We start from the raw sequence: 27,131 nt of genomic DNA, 5'->3' as shown, positions 1-27,131 counted from the left end.
AACAAGGAATGGACATTAGACCAGTGGAAATCTGTGCTTTGGTCTGATGAGTCCAAATTTGAGATCTTTGGTTCCAACCGCCGTGTCTTTGTGAGACGCAGAAAAGGTGAACGGATGGATTCCACATGCCTGGTTCCCACTGTGAAGCATGGAGGAGGAGGTGTGATGGTGTGGGGGTGTTTTGCTGGTGACACTGTTGGGGATTTATTCAAAATTGAAGGCACACTGAACCAGCATGGCTACCACAGCATCCTGCAGCGACATGCCATCCCATCCGGTTTGCATTTAGTTGGACGATCATTTATTTTTCAACAGGACAATGACCCCAAACACACCTCCAGGCTGTGTAAGGGCTATTTGACCAAGAAGGAGAGTGATGGAGTGCTGCGGCAGATGACCTGGCCTCCACAGTCACCGGACCTGAACCCAATCGAGATGGTTTGGGGTGAGCTGGACCGCAGAGTGAAGGCAAAGGGGCCAACAAGTGCTAAACACCTCTGGGAACTCCTTCAAGACTGTTGGAAAACCATTTCAGGTGACTACCTCTTGAAGCTCATGGAGAGAATGCCAAGAGTGTGCAAAGCAGTAATCAGAGCAAAGGGTGGCTATTTTGAAGAAACTAGAATATAAAACATGTTTTCAGTTATTTCACCTTTTTTTGTTAAGTACATAACTCCACATGTGTTCATTCATAGTTTTGATGCCTTCAGTGAGAATCTACAATGTAAATAGTCATGAAAATAAAGAAAACGCATTGAATGAGAAGGTGTGTCCAAACTTTTGGCCTGTACTGTACATCCATGATGGAGATACAGTTGAGTGTACACTTTGTCAGACCAAGTTGATGAGGATGTGCGCATGCATGCGGTGCTTTTTAGGTGAGATGACTTGGTACGATGCTCACTCCAAATGACTTCATTTTGCAGCCTCCCGCGGGGTAATTTGCAGATTTTGCACAGTTTATATTTCAAGTTTTCTCTTCTGTATTACAATTTCGCTTTGAATATTTTAATAAACGTTTCTGTCTGATAGCCGACTTGAATAGCTTTGGATCCATGTGATTGCGGGGTATTTGATCTAGTCGTTATATACGGTTATAAAGCGCAACTGTGGTCAAAATTCATAAATCACCGTGTTCATGTGTACACGCTAGTTTACAGCTCCGTGTAGACACATTTGTAAACGTTGACACCCCTATTCTGGGGCATGGGAAAGCCACCAAAAAGGTGATGAAATGATGATATAAATAATAATAATCAATACAGATCCAATAGGTTCTCTCACCGTCTTTGGTGCTCGGGCCCTAATAATAATCGGACCAAATGCAAGAGGGCATTTGCACCATTCGGTGCTTGGAACATAATGAAGCTTTTAAAAAGACGACTATTGCATCACATTGGTTCATTTATTTTAAATTATGAAGGTCAACTGCAGTGTTATTTTCACATTGAAAAGTGATGATCCTGAGCCAGTGGTTACAATGTTGAAATCTTCCTTAATGTTATCTCCAGCTAAATCATGTGTTTTGCCAAACTATCATTTAACTTTGGATAAATAAAGGAAAGGCCAAGGAAAAGTTACATTGAGCAATTAAAAACTTGAATTTACGTCAAAAAGACGCATGTCTTTGAAGGAGCGCTTGTTCATCCGTCCCGTGACGTTGTACTGGTGTTGGAGTTCTGGCACCATCAGGAAGGACATCATCCTCCTGGTGGCATCAAAAATCACTTGCAATTATTCTATTGTCATTGTGTAAGAACAAATAATTGATTAATCACTTTAGACCTGGCGTCCCTATTTTTGGCATTTTATTAACAACATTGAGATGTGATGCGTATTGGGGTATTCCTTGTTTTTGCTTTTATGCGCTCACTTTCTCTCTGTTACAGTGTCATTTTCAATATAAAAATTATATTTGAGATACACATCTAGGCTTTACATGATCAGGATTTTGAGGCCGATCACTGATCCGTAGTTTAAATAAACCGATAACCGATCACGATCCGATCATGTGAGGGAACAATATGTCTATTTAAATAACTTATTTAATGTAGATAGCATCCTGTGTTTCCCTACCATTCCTCACACACAGAGAGAGAGCTGCAGCAGAGAGAGCGCAGAGAAAAGACAAGATAACTTGACAACACATGTTAGTGTAATGATAAAACAAGCCATCTGCAATATATGCAACGCTGGGGAGCATCTGCAAAAAGTTTCAACATGACAATGACATCATCGATCAGATCAGTGAATTAAGATATTCCGGCCGATTTCACAAACTGCATACTTATGCAAATATCGGCAGATCCGATCATGCCGATCCAATCGGTGGAAAGCCTATTTATGTCAAAAATCAAATCTACATTTGCAAAATTGCTTGTTTTGGCATCATCTTTCTTTAAAAGACAGCTACAACAAAGTCTTTAAGGCCCACTCCACTCATTTTTGAGATTTTGATATCATTCTGTAGCTTTATATTAGTGTTCTAGAGGTATACCAATCCAAAAACTCAACTTTTGGTCAAAATGCTATTTTCTACCCCCTTCTGAAATCTTTCTCACGTGATGTGATGTCGAGGCTCTGCTGAAAACGCTGCAGCTCTCTTTCTCTCCCCTCCTCTCCTGTGCCCGAGCGATCCAGTGACATCGCTGCTGTGGCTAACGGCCGAGTGGGTGTTTATATTTGAAAATCCCGCAAGGGAACGCCAGTGGAGTGGGCCTTTAGCTGCAGTGGAATGAAGTGGAAATTCTATTCTTATTAACCCTATTTTGGTGCCTTTTTGGATAAGGTTGATTTTTTAAATAAAAATGTAAATAAACAAATCTTAAATTTAAGTCATCTATATTGAAAATGGCATAGACTCTTGTGAGCAATGAGTAATAAAATCAAAACAAGAGAAATACTCCTTTAAATGGAGTCTAATCTATTTCTTTTCCTGTTTTTGGAGCATCTGGACTTTGTGTAATAATGCATGTAAAACCTTACCCCGAAATGCATAGTCATGTTCCTTTTTCAGAACAAGATAGGCACGAGTGTCACTTAAATGTGTGAATATTTAAAAAACAAACAATAACAGGAAAATATGATTGAACACTTTCAACAACAGGAAAATGTGTTTTCAAGTCTTCTTTATTTATAAGAAATAAAACAACCCAAACCTTTACACGACAAGACAAACTTTTTCTATGCCTCTTTTATTAGCTACTTTTGAGTTACAAACTCAAGTATGGCCACAAAATATTGAACAAAAAAGTTACATTTCAGCTATATTAAACATGTTAATAGCTTATACTATTTCAATGATCAACATAAAAGTGCACTTCAAGAATAAGTTCTAACAGCCACCAGACAGGGCATGTTTTGTAAATTAGTATTTTAGAACCTGAGCATACAGTATCCTGCTCTGAAATATTAGTAATAAAAAAGCAGCATAGCATAAATAATGAATCACTTTCAACATTTCAAAATATGGCTCATTTCAGTCCCACAGAGGCTTCACAAGGAACTTATTAATGCTTAGAGCCTATCAAAATTTTGGTTAGGACCAAACAACAAAGTCTTAACAGACAAAACATACAGCCAAACAAGGGCTAAATATACAGGACAACTGAGGAAAATATACAGCCAAACAAAAGCTGATAATAATGAGCAAAACTACTAAGGCATTTAGCCCTTACCTTTGCCTAAGGCTCTACAGAACTACTCCCTATCACTAAAGTAATTGTTAAAGCGCAACAGGAGAAGCTGCTGAAAGCGTTCATCACCAAGACAGTTTCGCTTTGGGGTGAGCACAAGTCCCCCTACACTGAAAAGTCTCTCGAGTGGTGCACTGGATGGTGTTGCAGCGGAGTGCCATTTCTTCAGCTCTTGGAAAGTGGTGCAGGCTTTCCATCACAGGGGCAGATTTACGATAAGCTATTACCACTGTTTCCACAGACATGTGTGCATTTGAGTCATCTGGCTGTGCATCAAAAGAAAAAAAGTCATCCTCACAGGGGGCGGGCAGGCAGCGCATCCTCCACGACATACTCAGCCACCAGCCTTCTCACTTCTCCTGGGTGAAGCATCTTCACCTCTGGTCTGGAGAAATCCAACTTTCGTTGTTAGGGTTTGCTCGTGCCATCATCTTCCACCTGTTTTTTCTGTTTGCTAGCAACAGGTGGTTTAGCTGCTAGCGGGTTGCCGTGCGCTCTCTCCAGGTGTTTCTTGAGGTTACTTGTACTGTTTTTAGCCGTAGACAGTTCCCTCGGCCTTGCACCAACACAAAGTGCACCTACTGTGAGCTTCTTGTCCTTTTCAGTGAGAAATTCAAAATAGTGCACGTATAACCTCTTAGAAAAAGTTGAATCCTCAGCTGCTGCCATCTTGCCATCTCCGAAACAAACCGCTTTCTTCTCCTTCTGTTTACGGCTGTTGCGCCTGAGGTGTCCCACAGCCTGTGCAGCACTCGACAGTGCGAGCGTTTCACTCGCATTTGCGAGTAAAAATAGGTGTGCGCGAACTGTAAAAAATATTTAGGGGCACATGTGCGCATAAATGGGGCGGTACGGTGGTGTGGTGGTTAGCGCTCTCACCTCACAGCAAGAGGGTTCCCGGTTCGATCCCGGGCGTGGGAGCTTCTGTGCGGAGTTTGCATGTTCTCCCCGTGTCAGCGTGGGTTCTCTCCGGGCACTCCGGCTTCCTTCCACAGTCCAAAGACATGCACATTGGGGACTAGGTTAACTGATAATTCTAAATTGTCCGTAGGTGTGAATGTGAGCGTGAATGGTTTTTTGTCTCTATGTGTCAGCCCTGCGATAGTCTGGCGACCTGTCCAGGGTGTACCCTGCCTCTCGCCCCATGTCAGCTGGGATAGGCTCCAGCCCCCCCTGCGACCCTCAAGAGGATGAAGCGGTTAGAAGATGAATGAATGAATGAATGAATGAATGAATGAATGAATGAATGTGCACATAAATACGGAAGACCATGTATTATTCTTTTTTTTTTATCTCGTGATAACGACTTATTAATTCGTTATCTCGAGATAACAAAGATTGTTTTCTCCTGATAATTGTCAAGTCTGATGATTGCGCGCTGGTTAATCGTCCTGATTTCAGCCTACAGCTGCCACTGGTGTCCCAGGGAGGTGAAAATGGCAGATCACATTATTGATCAACGCATCAGGATGTAGGCTACTTCAGTCAAGGTCTAACACAGGCAGAAATTGTATTGTGTCTTTCTGTTAGGCATTCAGATTAGTCCTCGTCATTTAAGGAGAAGACTAGCGCGGTTACAACTTCACAGGCGACGGTTAAGTGATCCTGCTCATCGATGGGAAATCACATCATCTGCTATATGTGACGTACATGCCCTTATTTGGATAACACATCCTGGTATTCCCCACACATAAAGCCTATTGACAGCGTAATGCGCTCTGGCTGCAGATGTATTAAGCATTAATCCGTTCTTGCAGCACATCTACAGAAAGTATTTTGTTAGAGACAAACCATCCATCTGTCTGTCATCTCACCTGTTTGGCCTGCCTTGACCAGCGAATTCATCAGCTTGTAACAATTCGCCAACAACAGAAACTGAGGCTTATGTCACAACGCTACTTTTACAGGTCACGGGAGGCACAGGTTCACGGTGCCAAGCTGAAACCCCTGATATAACATAACCCCAAAAAATTTAACTCTTTTTGCTTTCAAAATGCAGCAATAATTTGTAAAAAAAACGAAAAGGACTCATATGGTTAGTTTACCTCAACAACTTTAGTGTAATTAATTTAAATCAAACTCAAATTAACAGGCGTCCGGCTCGGACGATTCACTCAATTAACACAGCGCGTCACGCCGGTACAGAAAACAAATAACCCTTACTGTGCATTTACTGCTTGTTTATTAATTCCAGTCACGTTTAATAGTAGCTACAGCAGCAACATCTAGTTGCCAACAGCTGTCTTGTTATTATTTTTTCAGTACAGATATGGGACGTTATTTGGCCATGGTGATCGCCGCTTGGTGTTGGTCAGTTTTTCTGCCGATGTTAATTTTTTTATCTGTGTACACTGTCTTGGTTCGTCATGTCAGAGGTAGTGAGTTTTGGAATATAGACATTTGTTTGTTTTTACATCTTCAGCACCAAGGACAGCGCTCAAACTACAGTTCCTTGTCTGCTTTTGTCATGTGGTGAATTCTACTGTTGGCCTCCTTATGGAAAAAATGTAATAAAATTTGCATTTGTTAGAACTTCTTAATGTTTTATTTGTGTGTAGCTTATGGCAGCCAGTCAGTAGCCTATAGTGAGTGGCGATATGCGATGCGCTATACAGCAGGACAAAAAAATACAATGATGTCACTCATTCATTCATCCATTGGCAACCCCCCACCACCTTAAAACATCTTCCCGTGTGTGGGGAATACCCATGGACGTCGGAACTATTTTCTGAGAGGGGGTGCTGGATTTTTGTTGAGAGGGGCGGGGGACTCACGCACACTTATCAGCGATTAAGGATTTGATTTGAAGTTATTTTATAATAACATGCAGTTATAAGAGAACTAGAATGGATGAACACTACATCTTTATTGTTAAGAAAATGAAACTTTGCTATCTAAATCAAGCAATTTAAGGAACATAACAGCATTATTTGTAACCTTGAATGAAAAAAATGTCTGCGCTCCTGACTCAGGGCCGAGCAGGGTCGAGACATCGCTTTCATCCATAAGGTCACTGTGCGTTCATAATGGCCAAATGTATTAGTCTCTCCTGCGTCATGGTGTTGCGCAGCCAGGTTTTCAGCCTGCGCAAGGCTGAGAAAGAGCGCTCGGATGCCGCGACAGACATGGGCAGGGCCAGACAGAGCTTAATGAGCTTCTCCACCTCCGACAGCATGGAGTGGGTTTGGGGCTGCAAGGTTTGCAGGATGGACACAACATCCTGGATGGTGCTAACTTCTCGTCCCCTACACACATCCCTCAGTATGTCCAGCTCAAGGCCTAGCCGCTCTCGTGGAAAGGGGGTCAGTTCCGGGGAACCCACATCCATTCGTTTCCCCTGAGCCGCCTCGAGAACTGCCTGCTCTCGCCCTGCAGCTACGCGGAGTCCCTCCTAATCAAAACGCCGCTCCACCTCTGAGCGCAGGAGGTCCTGCAGCCTGACTACATACAGTAGGCTAGCCTATGCCAGATGTCAAGGCTACTGTATGTAGTCAGGCAGGCTGCATATCACATTCAAAAACATATATCTATGTATTAATGATATGAAAGAGATAAATGTAAGTCAGACAAACTGAGTTTAAATTCAGATTCTTTATTTTTTTAAAGCGTAATACAGTTGGAGGCTGATGGGGGGGGGGGGGGGGCAGATGGGACGTTCCGGCGATGGTTCCGACGTCACGATGTGTTATCCAAATAAGGGCATGTACGTCACATATAGCAGATGATGTGATTTCCCGTCTATGAGCAGGATCACTTAACCGTCGCCTGTGAAGTTGTAACCGCGCTAGTCTTCTCCTTAAATGACGAGGACTAATCTGAATGCCATCTCTAACAGAAAGACACAATACAATTTCTGCCTGTGTTAGACCTTGACTGAAGTAGCCTACACCCTGATGCGTTGATCAATAATGTGATCTACCATTTTCACCTCCCTGGGACACCAGTGGCAGCTCTTGTAGGCTGAAATCAGGATGATCACATTAACCAGCTCGCAATCAGACTTGACAATTATCAGGAGAAAACAATCTTTGTTATCTCGAGATAACGAATTAATAAGTCGTTATCACGAGATAACAGTACACAAAAAAAGAATAATACATGGCCGTTCTCGTCTTCCGTATATAAGGGTTGTTTTTTTGATATAACTATGGGGAGGGATGTCAGGGGTGGTGTGATCATAGAGGGTGTGTTTATACTGTTAAACTGTTAAACTGTTATACTGTTAACATATACGTTATATGTAAACATGCATAATCTATGATAATTGCGTGCCTGGGGTGGGTAGAGTGTGAGGAATAATGGTGGTAATGCTATGGTGTATAAGGATTGTTCAGATGTAAGAATGTGTACGTATGTGGAGGGGAGAGTGTTTATATTGTTGAAGGTGAAGTAAAGGTAATATATGTGACTAGTGATATGTGTGCATCTGGAGAGGTAAAAGTAAATGGAAATAATGATTGTGCATAAATGTCTGTTTATTTGTAAATAAGGAAAAGGTATGGGAATGGTGGAGTGTTCATTGTGGTGGCAGGTGTATGGTGGGAAATATACATACTCCAGGACATTTGTGACTATATGAGGTGCTCTGACAAGGGAATGTGCTCCCAAATTGAATTGGTGTATGGAATGTATTATGACTTTGAATGTAAAATTTTGTATTTTTTATAATAAAAGACAAAAAAAAATTACGCCTGATCTAGTCCGACCTCGGAAGCTAAGCAGGGTCGGGCTGGGTCAGTACTTGGATGGGAGACCGCCTGGGAATACCCGGTGCTGTACGCTTTTCATTCTCACCTTTCATCAGCAGAGGGCGCTGCTCCTCCTTTACTGGAGCCAGCTCCTTGGAAAACAGCACCAGTGGACAAACTCTCCTTTTTTTCCCTTTTTTTTTCCTTTTTTGTTTTTTTTAATTTGTCAATGAGTATATGTGCATTAACTGAAAAGTAAATGGCGTGTGGGTCTTGTCATGGTGCTTGTTGAGTGCAGGAAAATGACAGATTACCATTTGCCATCCACCCTTGCTGATGTTTTACCATCTATAAATGGCGTGCGTGCATGCTCTTCCATGGCTTACGGCCATACCACCCTGAATACGCCCGATCTCGTCCGATCTCGGAAGCTAAGCAGGGTCGGGCCGGGTCAGTACTTGGATGGGAGACCGCCTGGGAATACCCGGTGCTGTAAGCTTTTTATTCTCACCTTTCATCAGCAGAGGGCGCTGCTCCTCCTTTACTGGAGCCAGCTCCTTGGAAAACAGCACCAGTGGACAAACTCTCTTTTTTTTTGCTTTTCTTTTTTTTTAAATTTGTCAGTGAGTATATGTGCATTAACTCAAAACTAAATGCCTTGTGGGTCTTGTCATGGCGCTTGTTGAGTGCAGGAAAATGACAGATTACCATCTGCTATCCACCCTTGCTGATGTTTTACCATCTATAAATGGCGTCAATCGCTTATGGCCATACCAGACGTTGCGCTAGACTTTTTCCTCGCCGGTCATTTTGACCGACAGGGACATAAAAATCCGGTCATAATCTGTTTTTACCGGTCATTTTAATTTTCGTTTTTAAATGATAATAAAGTTAGCCTATTCAAAGACATTTAGTTTTCATTCGTTCGTTTTTAATAACTCCAACAAGCAAGTTATGAAGTGTGCATTAATAAGGACATGAACGAAAAGATGAACAGACATCCACACACCGCAGTGCTTCAGTTCGGCGTCTGGTCTACACGCGAGCCGCGAGCGCTTCTGTCAAGCTGGATAGAGCGGATCGTACCAAACAGGAAGTCGGACACAGAAAAGACGAGAGAATCCGGCCAATTTTCAAAATAAAATAACAGCATGCACTGAGAAAGGTGAGGAGAAAATATCGTGTTTATAATTTAAAATAACACAACAGTGCATAATCGAACACATTTTTCAATACCCTAATCACTTCATTACAATTTTAATTTTGTGTCACCGAGCCTAGAGACATAACTACATAAATGAAATGGTCAGAACAATATGCCCTATTCATTCAATGTTTATGCAACACGCTCAATACATGGACATGCAATGACAAATTGTCATTAACTTATTACGTTATAAAAAACAATTAAAATATGGACTTACCCATGTTTAAAATGACCTGTTGAAGTGAAAAAATGAGTACTGACGGGAACAGATGAGTGGAGTCGATGTTTAACCGGCGCGGAGAGCGCAGGAGAAATGCGCTGCCTGTGTGGACAGTCAAGCACCTGCGAGTGTACTTGCAGGACTTCTGCGGCACTAACGCATCTGGTGTGTCCAGGCCATTATGTTAACAACCCTACATGAAGCAGATGAATGACTTTTTCTCTGTAGTGTGAAAACGGCAGCCACTTAAACCACTGACTGTGCACTCTGCCGCCAAGTGGGCAGGGGTGGTAATTGCAACCGGTCAAAATGACCAACGGCCTTCAGATTTTCCGGTCATTGTTGTAAAAAAATGGTCAATGACCGAGAATATCCGGTTAACGCGACCCCTGGGCCATACCACCCTGAATACGCCTCTATCTCCGCCCCTGCTAGTCAGTGTACGGCAGACGTGTGTGTTTGACTGTGTATATGAGCAACTCCCTGGTTTCTCCCGGAAAACAGTCGTAAGGAATAGAGTTTTTTTGTGCACTTTTCAGTTTGTTTTTGTGTTTTAGTGTTCTTCACTGGCTGGGGGAACAGTTTTCATCATTTCCATTCTCCGTAATTTTTCTCCTCGGCTAGACAACATGGACACGGACGTTAGAACCGGAAAACCGACAAACGGCATGGCGAATGGACTAAAAGCAACCGAACAAGTCATTGAAACAAATGAAGTGGTCTCAAATCCTGTAACGTATGACAAGGATTTGACCGTCTCTGTTGAGCTGATTGGTGAAGATAAAGTCAACACTGCGGAATTATTAAGATGCACGAGGCTGCTGTGCGGAGGCCTTGTCGCCTGTCGATACACAGGACCTAATAAATATAAAATAACAATGAACCATCCCAGAGGAAAAACCAGACTGTTGGAAGGTTTCAAGATTGGAAATACAAGAGTGATGGCGAAAGAACTGACAAATGACGAGCTAGTGGTCTCCTTCTTGAGTCTTCCGGCGTACACTACTGATGCTGAAATTCTGGAGAAACTCCACGGCTGGGGAGTCTCTGCAACTTCAACCATCAGGAGAAGAATGTTGCCGGGAACACGAATCGCGGATGGCACGAGGTTTGTACAAGTGAAATTCACTGAAAATGTGCAATCACTTCTATATTCAACAAAATTTAATACAGCTCTTGGGACTGAATATTTTAGAGTCATCCATGACAAACAAATAAAGGTGTGTAGAATCTGCATGCAACCTGGACACATTCTGAGAGAATTCCCAGAATTTACATGCCACAACTGCGGGGTGCAGGGACATTATGCAAGAGAGTGCAGCCAAAAGAAAACGAAATGTTCGGTGTGTCATAATGTAGGAAATCAGTGTGTGTGTAACCAAAGTGACAGTGAAGCAGATCCTGTCTCAGAGTCGGAGAGAGAGCTGTTCAGCAGCGAAGTGAGTGGGGAAGGAGAGGCTGATGTGAACGAGGTAGAGGGGGAGATGGAGGGGGAGATGGAGCTGGAGTGTGGGCAAGCTGGCCTGGGAGAGGTGGCAAAGAAGCCACTCACCGCGGCTGAAACAAGGGCTGACACTTGTGGCAACAGGGGCGGTGCGGAGCTGGGAACCAGCACAGAAGGTGATTGCGCAAAGACGCACACCTCGAAGCCGGTGGCGAGCGGAGGAGGAACGAGGCTAGAAGAAGGGGTCGAACCTCCTGCCCCTCTCACAAAAGCAAATGATATAATGCCGACCGCCTTGCCGACAGTGAGTGCCCCAGATGGGACTCCCTCCCCGAACCTCTCCTCGCTCCAACCATCGCTTGCTCCGACCCCGATTAACACTCTCTTCGACTCTGAAATAGATATGCTGCTTATCAACCAGCTAAGAAAAAACACCTGAACGAGTGGACAGTTAAAAAAAAACCAAAAAGAGCAAAGGAAAAAAACCGATAAATAAATAATAATGATCACACACATCAACTTGTTTCTGTTTTTCATGGCCAGCATACTCTCAATTAATATCTGTGGGCTCCGCAGCCATGATAAAATAGATAGGTTCTTGTCTTCTCTGCGAGAGGACATAATATGCATTCAAGAAACAAAATGGGATATGTCTGCAATAGAATATGTAGCCAAAAAGTGGAGAGGAGAAATTTACTCCTCTTTTGGGACTCAGAACTCCTGTGGGGTTGCCACATTATTCAGAAAAGACTCTGTTAAAAACATAAAGTGCATACATAAAGATAATCATGGAAGACTTGTCATCACATACTCCACATGTGGCAACAATGAATATCGATTAATAAATGTGTATGCATCCTGTAACGAAGCAGATCGAAAGGAATTGTTTAAAGATTTGGCAAAATGGACATATAAAGATTGCATAATAATAGTGGATTTTAACGTAGCACTAACCAAAACAGACCTATCAAACAACAATATTTTCAGATCAGACACAACAACCCCAAAAAACGGGAATTTTCCAGAAGACAGATAGTATTGGGAATTTTAAAACAATCCAGAATTGACCTCTGTCTAGCCTCTGCCAATCTAGTGAAACAAATTAATGGCATCAAACATATTTTTAACACTTTGAGTGATCATGCGTATATTGTTTGTGAGTTAGGTCGCTGCGGCAGAGCCGGAGGTGGAGGTGTATGGGCTTTCAACGCCAGTTTGACACAGCAAAAGGAATTTAAAAGGAAGATAATAAAACTACTTGATTGTGCCTCATATGAGGCCTCTGTGGCGGAAGATATAAACGCATAGTGGGATGAGGTGAAGACAAGGATAAAAAAAGCCTGTATCAACTTCAGCAAACAAAAAAAGTGGCTTGAGACTAGAAAAGAAAAAGAACTCAAGGAACTCATAAATAATGAAGTCATAAAAATTGACACAATACCAAATTACAATGCGGAAAATTACATAGCTCTTAAAGATGATCTAGATGTTAAAGAGAAAAATAGATGCAGGGGAGCAGCAATAAGGAGCAGAGTAAGAGATGTTATGGAAGGGGAGAAATGTACGGCATATTTCTTAGGACTGGAAAAACAAAAACAAAATAAGGCATACATAGGTGAACTGTCAGATGGAAATGGGAATAAAGTAAGTAATTTAGAAGGAATTTTAAAAATAATACAAAATTACAAAAATCTATTTACCAGCGAAAAATTGAATCAAGAGCAAATTATAGATACCTTAAAAATAATAGACAAAAAAGTAAGCATAGAAGACAGAGACTGGTGCGATAATCCTCTCTCAATAGATGAAGTGGAATTAGCAATTGACAGTTTAAACAAAAACAAAAGTCCAGGCATTGATGGTCTATCAGCAGAGTTTTAGTCTTGTTTCAAAAAACAACTGGCACCTATTCTACTAAAAGTATACAATAACATAAACCTGAAACAAACTACCCCAGATTCATTGATGACAGGATTAATAACCCTGGTTTATAAAAACAAAGGAGACAATAAAAAATTGGAAAACTATAGACCAATAAGCCTTCTGAACACAGACTACAAAATATTAGCAAAAATACTGGCCAACAGATTGAAAACAGTTATTGGTTCATTAATCGACTTCTCACAAGCATACAGCATACCAGGCAGAGATATTTCAGATATGATATGCACAATTAGAGATTTAATAAGAGAACTGAACAGTCAAGGAGGAATCTTCCTAGGAGTTGACCTAATTAAAGCCTTCGACAGAGTGGAGCACAACTTTTTATTTGAAACATTACAAAAGTTTGGTTTTGGTCCGGAGTTCATCAAATGGATAAAATTATTATATAAAAAAGCTAAAAGCAGAGTTAAATGCAATGGGACACTTACAGAAGAAATCATGTTAGAGAGGTCAGTCAGGCAAGGATGTCCGCTATCCTCGCTACTTTATAGCCTGGTTGCGGAACCCTTAGCACTACTAATTAAAAATGACAAAGGCATACAGGGAATCAAAATAGCGGGAGGGAAAGAAACCAAAATAATGCAGTATGCGGATGATATAAATATAACAGTCAAAAATAAAGAAAGTATCGAGAAAGTTATAGAACACCTTAAGTGTTATGAGTCTGTGGCAGGGGCCAAAGTTAACATTGACAAATCAATGATAATGTATTGTGGTAATGTAAAGAGAACAGAGGAGAGATGGGATTTCAAAGAGGAAAAGGAAGAAGTGAAAATTCTAGGTGTATATACGGGGATAAACGAGGAGGCGGCAGTAGATAAGACATGGAAAGAAATCATCGATAAAATTCAAACACAAATCAATCTATGGAAAGCAAGAGGACTTGGAATAAGAGGGAAGGTATTCGTAATAAACACGCTGCTGATGTCAAAAATAAATCATGCACTCCAAACATGTCACCTGCCCAATTGGGCGGCACAGCACATAAATAACATGGTGTCCACATTTTTGTGGAAAGGGAAAAACAATCTAGTTTCACACAAAACTATAGTCTCAGAAATCAGAGAAGGAGGCTTTGGTCTCACAGATTTGCTAAGCAAAAAAAGAGCATTTCGAGTCAGAAAAATAGCTAAATTTCTAGACACAAAACACCAGTATCCATGGAAGGACAAGCTGGCAGACTGTTTAATACAATGCGGGAGAGAGAGAAACCTAAATCTCTGTACAACCTTGGAAAAGAAAGCCTACAGCAGTCTGCCAGCTTTTTACCGTGAGATACTAGAGGCCTGGGGCATCATTCTGCCCCACCTCAAACCAGCAGTCAACAATAAAGCACAAATATTACAATTACCATTCCTCCTTAATCCCTGCTCCAACCATCAAGGAGCAGTCTTCAGAAGCAGCCATCTAACTACAGCGGGATTAACACAGCTCAAACACATTATGAATGAAAATGAAGAAGTAGAGGAGGAAAGACTAGTGATATGTGTGCATCCGGAGAGGTAAAAGTAAATGGAAATAATGATTGTGCATAAATGTCTGTTCATTTGTAAATAAGGAAAAGGTATGGGAATGGTGGAGTGTTCATTGTGGTGGCAGGTGTATGGTGGGAAATATACATACTCCAGGACATTTGTGACTATATGAGGTGCTCTGACAAGGGAATGTGCTCCCAAATTGAATTGGTGTATGGAATGTATTATGACTTTGAATGTAAAATTTTGTATTTTTTATAATAAAAGACAAAAAAAATTACGCCCGATCTCGGAAGCTAAGCAGGGTCGGGCCGGGTCAGTACTTGGATGGGAGACCGCCTGGGAATACCCGGTGCTGTAAGCTTTTTATTCTCACCTTTCATCAGCAGAGGGCGCTGCTCCTCCTTTACTGGAGCCAGCTCCTTGGAAAACAGCACCAGTGGACAAACTCTCCATTTTTTTCTTTTTTTTTATAAATTTGTCAATGAGTATATGTGCATTAACTCAAAACTAAATGGCGTGTGGGTCTTGTCATGGCGCTTGTTGAGTGCAGGAAAACGACAGATTACCATTTGCCATCCACCCTTGCTGGTGTTTTACCATCTATAAATGGCGTGCGTGCATGCTCTTCCATGGCTTACGGCCATACCACCCTGAAGGCATCACACTTTCGGGAGAGGAGCCAGAACAAGCAGACCGGAGAATTGTTTGGTGTGGTCGCAGCTTGTTGCAGAAAGTGAATTCCTGTTAGAAAGTGAGTGATTTAACATCTGCAAAGTCTCCCCGGGCAGCGATTTGCTGCCTGGGGGCTTCTGCAATCGTCAGGAAAAGAATTTATATGACAAAAACGGCTTTAAGAAACGGAATGGACACTGACTACGGCAAACGGAAAATGGAAAACTGCTCAGCTGGACCAGTTGGGGCGAGCGAGACTAACCCAAGGAAAGCCGCAAAGCCGTCGGTGAGTGAGACGCTGGCTGTGGTACCTGGAGAAGAGAAGGGGAAGATGGTGAATGCCGGAAACGCGAGAAAGGACAAAATGGCAGACAAGACACCTGCTGAGGCTGGAGAGGCTGCGGGACGCGCTGCAGCGAGAGAGGAGGACGAGAGTGACGCCACGAGAAGGCTGGTGGTCAGCGTGGAGGTGGAGGGAGAGACTACGGTCTCCATGTTGGAACTGCTCAGGGCGGTGGACAATACATGTGGTAGAGTGTTGGGCTGCAGAGCCAAAGGATGTAATAAGTGGGAACTTACCATGAATAATCCTAAAGGTAAGGAGCGCCTGCTTGATGGATTCAAAATCGGCAACAGTAGAGTCACCGCGACAGAAGTGTCCCGTGATCAACGTATTGTGTCCTTTTTAAATCTGCCGATTTATATTTCTGATAAGCAGATTTTGGATAAACTGACTCTGTGGGGGGTGGAACCGGTCTCTCCTATCAAACGGAGGAAATGGGCAGGCACAGACATTTTTGACGGGACGAGGTTCCTAAAAGTCAAGTTTACTGACTCTGTGACTTCGCTGCCCTACAGTACAAAGTTTCACACGCTGGAAGGTGTGGAATATTTCCGGGTGATCCATGATAGCCAGCAAAAAGTATGCAGAATGTGCCTCCAGCCGGGGCATATCATGAGAGAGTGCCCAGACTTCCAGTGCTTTAAATGCAAAAACACTGGACATTATGCCCTTGAGTGCACGGCAGGAACTGTACACTGTAAAAAATGTCAAAATTCTCCGTGCAGCTGTACGGCAGATGAGATGGCGTACAGGTCTGGACCTGAAGACGAGGAGGCGACCACCGGTCAAGCGCCGGGTGACGGGGCCGTGCTGCGGGATGAGAGTCCAGCAGACAGCCAACTGATCGTGGTGGGGGCTGCGGAGGAGGAGGAGGAGGAGGAGGAGGACCACCAGGGTGATGACTTCAGCGGGGTCCCGGCGGTTTTCAGGCGGCCGGAGAGAGCGGTGATTAGATCCTCCATCCCAACTCCACGGGCACGAGGAGCAGAGTCGCAGAGGGACAGGAGTCGAAGCTGTCGGCGGGATGACAGGCTGTAGCACAGGTCTGCCTTGCGTGCAGACACATCCTCTGGTCGGAGACTCGCCAGGCTCGGAGTCCAAGAGGGTGAGACACAGAGAGGGGAGATTGAGCTCGAAGAGGGGGAAAAAAAGGTACATGAACAGATAACTAAGTGAGCATCATGTTTTGTGTTTGCATTTTTCTTTTCCTTTGCTGCTCACCATGATGAACATTGTTTCCTTCAACACTAACGGCATAAGGGACATGAACAAGTTTATAAAAGTGTCTTTGTGTAATGCCGATGTGGTCTGTTTGCAGGAAACGCACTGGGACAGTGAATGTGAAAAACTTTTAAAGAAGAAATGGTCGGGTCTTTTTTTTTCTTGAGTTTTGGTTTGAACAGAGCCAGAGGCACTAGTATTATGGTGAGCAGCCGTCTGGCTGGTGATGCCACTCTTACTGACAGTGACAATGAGGGGAGATGGGTGAAGATAAGCTTCACACATTTAAATAGAACATACAGACTTTTAAACATTTATGCGCCAAATACGGAGAAGGAGAGAGTTTCCTTCTTCCAAAGCATCAGTAACATTGTCGGAGACTGTGACATAATTCTGGGTGATTTCAATGTAAAAATGTGCCTGTTGGACTGTCAGGCAATGAGTGCTTTAAAGCAAGACACTTCCAGAACAGTACTGAGGCAACTGATGCTGCAACATAATTTTTGTGACCTTTGGAGAACACTGAATTCGGCTAGAAGAGAATTTTCTAGAAGGCAGGTAGTATCAAATATCATGAGACAAAGTAGAATTGATTTGTGTCTAGTGAAAAAATCAAATATTGATCTGTATGGTGATGTATACTATAAATTTAATTGCTTGAGTGATCATGCGATTTTGCATGTGGGAGTGGGAAGGAGAGGGAAGGGCAAAGGTGGAGGGGTGTGGCATTTAAATGCCAAGCTGCTCCAAGAGAAAGACTATGTGAAATGTATTAAGAATATCATTAACTTTGAATGCTCACAATCTGAATTTAAAAACAAAATAATTGAGGGGTGGGAAAATCTAAAGGTAAAGATAAAATTTAAAAGTATTCAGTTTTCTAAAAAAACTGAATTTCAGAAGGACAGAGAGAGAACGATTGTTAAAAAGTGAATTTGATAAATTAAATTTGGATCCAGTTTGCAATAAGGAAAGGTTAGTGAGTATTCAGCAAGAAATTATGGATATTGAGAGGGTTAAATGTGAAGGGGCCATAATCAGGAGCAGGGCTCAGTATGCTATAGAAGGTGAAAAAAGCACTAAATTTTTTCTAAATTTAGAAAAACATAAACAAGATCAATGTGTCTTACAGGAAATTAGAAACCAAGATGGTGATCTTGTAAATGACTTGGTAGGTATTTGTGAAGGTGTGCAAGATTTTTATAGAGAGTTATATAAATCTGAGAGTTACATAAATCTGAAGGCTTGAATGAGTTGGTAATAAATGTGTATGCGAGCAGGATATTACGGATAAAGATATTGATAATACAATTGAGCAGCTAGCAGCTAACAAGAGCCCGGGGAGCGATGGCCTTACGGCCAACTTCTATAAAACTTTCAAAAGGGAATTGGTACCAATCCTACAGATGGTATATGAGGCTATTGAAAAAGAAGGGGAGGTGCCAGAGTCGATGGCTCTTGGGTTAATCACCTTGGTGTATAAAAAAGGGGATAAAACAGATTTGGCTAATTACAGACTGTAGCTGCCATCAGAGGCAGTTATACAGTTTAAGTTCATTTAATATTTTTTGAGATAAAAACAAGAATAATTTACGTTTTAGGAAAGAATATTATTTGTTAATAAATACAAATAAATAACTTGATAAACAATTGGGAACATAAAATCTGGTAACGTACATCTTATATTTCATAGAGGAACTAATGTTCTTTTGTTGCTGTGGGTCGGGTCGTTTTTTTTGCTACACCTGTATATGCATGCAGTGCCAGGAGGAGCAGAGCACCTGTGATCTTTAAGTTTTCTTTTGCTGTGAATTTTACCAAGATTTGGACTACATGAAGACTTTTTAAGCCTGAAGATTCCCTTCTAACTTCCCTTGAGTTAACGCGGCCAATGAGTTCTCATGGCATGTTGGACGGCATGGTGGACGGCATGTTTGATCGCATGTTTGATATCATGGATGTGCAAATAAATGCCCGTTACTCCAAGAACGCTTTGAGCTCGTGCTTTCAACTGGAGGGGAGTTACACAGACCAATTACGTTATTAAACACCGAATATAAGATACTAATAAAGATTTTTGCTAATTGTGTAAAATTAATTTCAGACAAAATTATTGATACTACACAAGCATACAGTATTCCAGGGAGGGATATAAGTGATACAATATGCACGATTAGAGATGTGATACAATATACAAAGGAGACGGAGCAAGAGGCTATTGTGTTGGCACTTGACTTTAATAAAGCATTTGACAGGGTTGAGCACAATTTTTTATTTAAAGTGATGGAAAAATTTGGGTTTGGGGAGAGATTCCTTAATTGGATTAAATTACTGTACAGTAAAGCAATAGGTAAGGTAAAGGTAAACGGTATATTAATGGATGTGTTTAAATTAGAACGGTTGTAGAAGCAAAAAAGTCAAGGTCCCGAGCCGGGCCAGTTAGCTCGCGACCTCGCTCTTTTCCTCTCAAACGGACTTTCTTTATCTTCTATTAGATATCAAAAACTCAGATACTCAGAGGTCAAAAAAAAATCACTGGAGACACGTAGAATCAGATGCAACTGAGTTTAATGTGCTCGCAGGCAACAAACACATCACAACCCAAATGAGCCAAGCTCCGGAGCAAGGCTGGAATTTCTTTGTTTGCGCTCGCTCTTTTATCGTAGAATTTCTGCTGAGTCATCTCTTTCCCTTAATCCTTCTCACTTGGCTCTGATCGTAACATATCCCACCTCTGCTGAGTCACTTTTTCTCCACCATAATGGTGTCATATTTCTGCTGAGTAATGTTTTTCCTAGATCTAAGACCGCCTCCTCTTACTAGGGTCATTCTCAGGACAAGCTGTAATTCCCCTAATTTTCCACTAGTGGTTTCTGAACCCATCCTCATGCTATTTTTAGAAATGATTCACAGTGAGTCCTAGGTACTTCTCCACCACAATGCTTAAGTGCTCAATGAGTGTGTGTGTGTGTGTGTCATAAGAATACATGAAATATTAAACCAGTGTGTAATTTGTCAGTTGCACAGATTATATTGCTTCAACACATATCTTTTAAAGGTCAGCTAAAAGGTACAGTATATGTCTTCAGTAAATCAGTACATTACACTACATTCCCCCCTTTGGGGCTCCATAGTCCCATATAATATCTTAAATCACAGCAAGGGGGAGGAAATATATATATCCCCCCTTTGGGACTTTATAGTCCCATACCATTAAGATTTAGATTGGCTATTATCACACACGAATCATTTTCCAGTGATCAACATCAGTAGAGCTGCACATAAGTCATACTTCATTGATTATCAGCAGTATCTGTCACACATTTTGTCATCCGTAGGTATCACACACAATTCATGATTATCACCTCGAATAATTCGTATGTATATAGAGTATAAGAGCTAGCCTAATAATGTCTTTGTTTTTCTTGTTGCATGATTAATCATAATGACATTCTTATACAGTGGTTGTGACTACAGTCGTTACTGGTATTTTCTTCAGTGAATACATGATAACTTCACATATACCGGGTACAGTAAGCAAGGTACATAGCTATCTTTGCTGTTAATGCTGCCAAGTTACTGTCCGTCGGGCACATAGGCGGATGTACCAGTCATCCGCAGGCGCCAGTAGGACGCCACCTGATCCCCTCAGCATCTCAATCTTCTGTTGCAGCACGTGGTGGTTGACCAGTTGCCGCTGTAGGTCATCCCTAGCCTGGGCTCAAATGGGGGCTGGTCCTCTGACATGGCTGGGCGCTCTTGGTAGGCCAACCCTGGATTCTGCTGCTTTGGATACAGGGATCTCCACATGCTGGCCATGCTCTGCACCAATCTGTGTGTTAGAAAGGACATTGTTTAGTTCAATTCACTTCCCTCCTTTTCCTCCTAATTGCCCTGTGGTATAGATAACCTATATATGTTAATCAGTCGATTGTTAGTATGGGTTTGGTAACAGCAAGGTTTTTCCTGAATCTATTGCCAATTATTTGGTTATTTCTTACCCTGAATCGACTCTCCCTCTCTCTCTCTATACAACGTCGTATTCCCCTTCCAGGTTCCCCTTCATTGGCTCATATAAGTTTATATTGTCAGCCATATTCTCCCATACGTCCATATTGTCAATCATGGTTTCATATAAATTGTTGTTCAATCTTTTGGGTGCATAGGATCTTACCCACAGTTTATCTAGTTTCCACAATTCGCCTTTCTCGGGGAGCTTTTCCTGCTGTTGTATCAGCATAATAAATTGTCCCGTGGCCGTTCTCATGGCCCTTCTTATCAGGATCTGTACTAGGGGAAGGACGCCGAGTCCAAATATTACTCCTATAGTCTGTAAGATTTTTCCAACAGAGTACTTTTCTAACCAATCAAGAATTGATGAGGTTTTTAGTGTTTCAATTGGAATGTTGTACTTGTTGGTCTCTGTCTACATACGTATGTAAACTTGAGTCAGGTTACCATCTTCACCTGTTTCTGAGCTGCTGCTTTCTTCTCCCTGCTCTCTTTCTGCCTCTGCTCTCTCTCCTCTCTCTGTTCTCTCTGCGCTTGGGCCCTCATCCTCAGCCCTGTGGCTACCAGGTGGCGACTGAGGAAGGGGTGTTTTCCTCTGAGGTGCTCTCTGTCGACACCCTCTCTGGGTTGTTAGCTCTGCAGCAGTGGTTAAGATGGAACCAAACATCCTTACCTTCAACTTTCAAGGCAGTTGGTGTAGCTAATATGACCTTGTATGGACCTTCTCTGCGTGGCTGGTCCCACTTCCTTTTGAACACCTTGACGTACAACCACTCTCCAGGAAGTATGCGTTGAAGGTCTTCTGGGATTTGACCCTTCTGTCCTCTGTGGTGCCTTTCACCTGCTGGGAGATAGCCCTATGGATACGGGTTAGACTTCGTAAATAGTCAAACATTTCGCCTTGTAATTGTTCCAGGGACGGTCCCTCATGGGGACCTCTTAAGTATGGTAGCGGCATGAGCCGGCTCGTAAGCATTTCATGCGGTGTTAGATGCGTGATTCTGCTAGCTTGTGAGCGCATTGACATTAGTGCAAGCGGTAAAGCATCCACCCAATTAAGCTTATTTCCACTATCTACTACTATTTTTGCTATTTTGGTTTTCAAAATACCATTTGCCCTTTCTACAGCTCCCTGTGATTGAGGGTGGTAGACTGTGCCAAATGTGTGTTTTAGTCCCAATGCTCTCTCTACTTCTTGTAGATCTCTGTTTTTGGAATGGGTTCCATTGTCGGATCTGATTCTTTCGGGAAACCCATGCGTGGGAATGTATTGATTGATCAGAAATTTGATTACTGTCTTTGCATCCTCTGATTTGGCAGGTATGGCTTCTGGCCAACCAGTGTATGCATCCACTGCCACCAGAAGACACCTGTATCCTCCCACTCTCTCTAGCATGTCTGTATAGTCATTAATGACCTCTTGACCTGGGAGTTTGGGGAGGGGAAATCTCCCCTGATGTGGTTTCACCGCGGGTCTAACATTGTATTCTGTATATATCTTATATTCTTGGATGCGATTCTCAATCACCGCTGGCAAAAACGGGTGCCACCAATGAGTGAGATATCGTGCCATTTGCGTTTTCTGACAGTGAGTCACACCATGAGCTTCTTGAAGGACTGATCTCCTCAGCCCTGGGGGCAGTGCAGGTCTCCCGTCTGGAGACCCCCACATACCCTCTGTCTTTACTGCTCCTCTTTCTCTCCATACTGTGAGCTCCTCTGGAGAGGCTTTCTGCTGTTCTGCTATTAACATATTTACATCACAGGGCGGCAGGAGGTCATGCACTGTTCTCTCTGTTTGTAGCATTACATACTGCTGACTGTATCCTGCCTTTCTTTTGGCTGCCACATCTGCTGCGTCATTCCCTCTGGAGACAACTGTCCCTGTTTTGTCGTGACCCTTGCACTTAATCACTGCTACCTGTGCCGGCTTCATCAGAGCCTCCCGTAGTCTCCTCATGTCCTTCTCATGCTTAATGGGGGTCTTTGCTGCTGTTAAAAAGCCAGATCTGATCCACTGTGTCATTTCCACATGGATCGCTCCTACGACATAGGCAGAGTCTGTGTAGATGTTCACTCTTTTCCCTTCAGCCCATTCTAATGCTGCAATCATTGCTTGGAGTTCAGCCAATTCAGATGATTCTTTTCCTGTTACACTTTCTGTAATCACTTCCTCAAACCCTGTCTCTGTCTGTCTTACCACTGCATATGCTGCTTTCAGTCCCTCCGTTGGATGTCTAAAACAACATCCATCTGTGAATAATGTTTTTTACACATAGGGCCCAAGTCTTTGGCTTGATGTTTGATGTACTGCCAAAGATATGTGAGGGGAGGCTTCCTCCGCCGCCTCATACCACTGCAATTGCTCTGAGGTCAGTTCAACAGCTGCAGCCACTCCCCCATTTCCCACCAGTATGCAGGTGGATGTTATCTCCCACATTTCCCTTCTATCTCATTATAAAATGCCTGTTGATACAACTCGTTGCCATTCCTGTCATAATAAAGAGTTACATGGAGGGGATCGAGAGGAGGCGTGTAGGGATTTAATGACTGAACCCAGGGACGCCAAGACTGATAGAGAGTGCCAATGCCAGGCGTCTCCATGGTTTCTGGCTCGAGAAGGCCCCAGTAGATATCAGCTCAATGTCCTTCAGCCATGGGGGAGGTATCCGCTGATAACAACATTTGCGAGGAGGAATGCACAGTTGTTAACGAGCAGTTCACAGTGTAGCCATTTGGGAAGGTCACTATCAGCCCATCCGGGTGCAGAGTATGGAAGCTCCACACTTCAGCAGCACATCTCTCCCCAATAGATTCACAGGGCATGGCAAAGAAGAAACATATCTGCGTGAAAATGTCTGTTCAGCCTGGAGTATGGTGGTAATGAGTGGTTTGGTGAGCGGCAGATTTTGTGGTTGTCCCGAGAACCCAGTTAGTTCAACTGCTGAGGATGATATTTGGTGTTTAGACACAGGGAGATTCAAGGTGGCTCCACAAATAAAACACCCTCTACCGCCCTGACCCCCTCTTGGGTCGCCACGACCTCCACCCCTGCCTCTGAATCCTCCTGTACCTCTTCTCGAGCCACTCCAATGGGGAGGGCGAGGATCAACCCACTCTGGGGTCGGAAATAGATCTGGAGTGTGTATGGGGAAGGGCGGAAGCTGCCGAACCATCTGATTGGTTGATTTTTTCTCTGCTTTTTTTTTTTTTTTTTTTTTGCATCGTTGGTTTTACGTCGTGCATCTTCCAATTGGAGTTTTAACAGCTGAACCTGTGCTGACTCTGTACTGTCCTTCTCTGCCTTTTTCTGATGGCATTGTATATGACTTCATTAATCCTGTAAGCTTCACTGCTCTCTCCTCGTATTCTTCCCTTGAGTCTGTGTCTGACCATATCTGATCTCCCTCGTCGTCTGCTTCCTCTTCTGCATCATACTGACCTGGTTCTTGCGTCTTATTCTCACTCTCCCTTCATTTCCCTCTTCCATCTATTTCAGGTGTTCTGTGAGTTATGTATAACCTCACCTCTTAACCTGTCACTGGTGAAATGTATGTGTTTGCCTTATTACTCTCCCTATTTGTGTTATCTCTGGTCCACGATGTTGTACCAGTGAAGTCAGCCTAATTTGATCTCCCAATGTTGCAGCAGCGAGCCCGTGTACTTGATTTATTTAACAGCTTAGTTTGATTCTCTCTATCTGCTCACCCCCTTCGCTGTCTATGTAGCTTCTTTCCAACCCAAAATGTGTTTTTTATGCCTCTAGTGTCCACTGAACCATCAGTCATGCAATATTCTTCAGCCCAAATTTCATTACTACTGCTGTCACCCTCTTCCATCCAACTCTTAACAGCTTGATCTCAACTTCTTTTTCTTTATTTTATTACTTATTTTATTTATTATAAAACTATACATATAAACTAAAGCTACTTATCATTTATAATTTACAATTTTATTATTTATTCTATTCATTTATGAGACTATACTTATCACTTATTTTATTTATCTATTAAATTAAAATAACAGATATTTCTTTTTTATTCTCCCCTTAACAGCCAACCAGTTTGTATGGAGTTCACCCGAGCAACTGGTTCAATCAGTGAAACATGTGGACTTTTTGTTGGCACCGTTAGGTTACCCTTGTCTGGTTTTGTTTCACTGAGACACTGTTAATAACTACCTCATGTAACAAAACTGTGAAACAAATCACATAAAACAAACACACAGATACCAGATTATGATAAAACATTCAGGCCCCAAAATGTCTTTTTTCTTTGTAATGACCTTTAACCCAATAGAGGTCAGAACCAAACTATCAAATTTTAACAAAGCTTTGTTTTTTGTATAAGCCCACTTCTATTGGCTGTGTTCCTCACTCTGTGCTGGCTGCATGCCTCACCCCCTCCTTTTGTGCTCTCTGTTTAGTCAGTCTCCCAATGATTTGTCAGTCTTTTTACAGTTACATTTTATTTAACACTTTACTGTATTTACAACACTTTATACAACGCTTCGTGCATTACTCTAAATAGATTATACTGTGTTTACTACAACTTACTTCTAAATATACTACAATGTATGTACAGCAACTTTATAGCTTACAGTTAGGTTTTTACAATTTTACACTTTTGATCGATCTGTTAACTGTTTTGACTTGTTTTTTGTCTTTTTTACTTTTCCTTTATCTCTTTGGTTGCAACATTTTAAGCGTTCTGCCCGTTCAGTCCCGTTCTGTCTACGGTGACTCCCCCTCCTTCTTGGCTGGGAGGTCACTTTCCTCAAAACGGCGGTATCCACAGAAGCTTTTTACTTTAGGCCTTTTCTTAATCTCTATTCCCTAAGCTCTCCGTCTAAGCTGTCCCAACGGTTGACTCACACACACCTGCCCCTACAGGCTTAAAGGTGTGCGTGGCAAGTCGCTAGCGGTATCCACGGATTCGCTTTTGAGTACCTCTGACTCTCTTATTTTTGCATTCCGCCCGAGCAGCCTATTGGTTGGCTCAACGCCCCTGCCTTCACAGATTTAAAGGATGCGTTTGTCAAGTCAATAGCGGTAACCACGGATATGCTTTTGAGTATCTCTGACTCTTTTCTTCTCTTATTGTGCACTTTTGTCTCTTTAAATACTTTAAATACTCTTAATACTTTAAATACTTTACTCTTACTGTTACCGTACATTCAGCACACACACGTTCACTCTTTCTTTTGCCTGCTTGGTTTCTCTAGCTCACTCCCCACATTCCACACACACATACACACACTCACTCACTCCCTCCCACATTCACTCTCCATGTTTATCTCTCTAACTTACACACACACACACACACTGTGTTGCATTAGATTCAGTTGTCTCCAGCAATATATCAGCTATGTTCCAATGTTGTGTTATTAGTTAGTAATTTTTACATCACATTTTAGGTTCTTTAGGAGAGGAATTTGTCAAATACCTCCGACCTGGGCGGCTCCCAACTGCACCTCAGACGCACCCGGTTTAGGCAGAAAAAAGGCTCTGCTTACCTTATCTGGTGTCCACCTGTACGTCTGATGTGCAGCCAAGCGCCCCCCGATCCCAGGATCCGACCTCCTCGTCCTCCTACGCTGACTCGCCAAATAATGTAGAAGCAAAAAAGTCAAGGTCCCGAGCCGGGCCAGTTAGCTCGCGACCTCGCTCTTTTCCTCTCAAACGGACTTTCTTTATCTTCCATTAGATATCAAAAACTCAGATACTCAGAGGTCAAAAAAAATCACTGGAGACACGTAGAATCAGATGCAACTGAGTTTAATGTGCTCGCAGGCAACAAACACATCACAACCCAAATGAGCCAAGCTCCGGAGCAAGGCTGGAATTTCTTTGTTTGCGCTTGCTCTTTTATCGTAGAATTTCTGCTGAGTCATCTCTTTCCCTTAATCCTTCTCACTTGGCTCTGATCGTAACATATCCCACCTCTGCTGAGTCACTTTTTCTCCACCATAATGGTGTCATATTTCTGCTGAGTAATGTTTTTCCTAGATCTAAGACCGCCTCCTCTTACTAGGGTCATTCTCAGGACAAGCTGTAATTCCCCTAATTTTCCACTAGTGGTTTCTGAACCCATCCTCATGCTATTTTTAGAAATGATTCACAGTGAGTCCTAGGTACTTCTCCACCACAATGCTTAAGTGCTCAATGAGTGTGTGTGTGTGTCATAAGAATACATGAAATATTAAACCA

General features: G+C 42.5%; 1 non-coding gene across 1 annotated transcript; it reads left to right on the top strand.

The window, feature by feature from the left end:
• Positions 1 to 8,763: 8,763 nt before the first annotated feature.
• LOC144460599 (5S ribosomal RNA) lies at positions 8,764 to 8,882 on the top strand. The gene has a single exon (XR_013489317.1). It is a non-coding gene; the product is annotated as a 5S ribosomal RNA (ribosomal RNA).
• Positions 8,883 to 27,131: the final 18,249 nt, after the last annotated feature.

The sequence above is a fragment of the Epinephelus lanceolatus genome, chromosome 22, assembly GCF_041903045.1.
Source record: "Epinephelus lanceolatus isolate andai-2023 chromosome 22, ASM4190304v1, whole genome shotgun sequence".
NCBI lineage: Eukaryota > Metazoa > Chordata > Actinopteri > Perciformes > Serranidae > Epinephelus > Epinephelus lanceolatus.
The sequence above is the reverse complement of the archived record's forward strand: the minus strand, read 5'-3'. Positions and strand labels throughout refer to the sequence as shown.